Source organism: Rhincodon typus, chromosome 31, assembly GCF_021869965.1.
Source record: "Rhincodon typus isolate 14 chromosome 31, sRhiTyp1.1, whole genome shotgun sequence".
Classification (NCBI taxonomy): Eukaryota; Metazoa; Chordata; class Chondrichthyes; order Orectolobiformes; family Rhincodontidae; genus Rhincodon; species Rhincodon typus.
Window position 1 is genome coordinate 14109126 of NC_063362.1, and position 480 is coordinate 14109605.

Here is a 480-nt window from a genome sequence, read left to right on the forward strand (position 1 = left end):
TGAGTGATAAATATTGACGACGACACTGGTATAAGATGGTGCTGTTTTAATCCACATGAGAGTAAAGATATGGCCATCGGTTTAACGTCCCATCAAAACGATGTCATTGCCATAAATTCTAGCTTACAACCACAGTCAGTGCAAGAAACAGCTCACACACTATGGATTGCATCACACTGAAAGAAAACGCATTAACAGTTCAATTTCACTGACTGTCAGATTTCAGCAGTAGGGTGTGTTTGACAGGATGTGTTAGAGCAGGTACTCTGAGCTTAAAAAGTGTTAACCAGATCCACCGACAGCAGTGAGTCATTAAATATATTCATTGGAAAAACCACAGGAACAGTCTGGTTTTCCTTACCAAAGGTGAACTGTGGGGATATACATCTAAGCTACTTGCTTCAAGTCTTCAGCAAATTTGGCATCTCACCTCCCTTTCCATGGGAGCATCATGTATTCCCAATTTAATCACAATTTGCT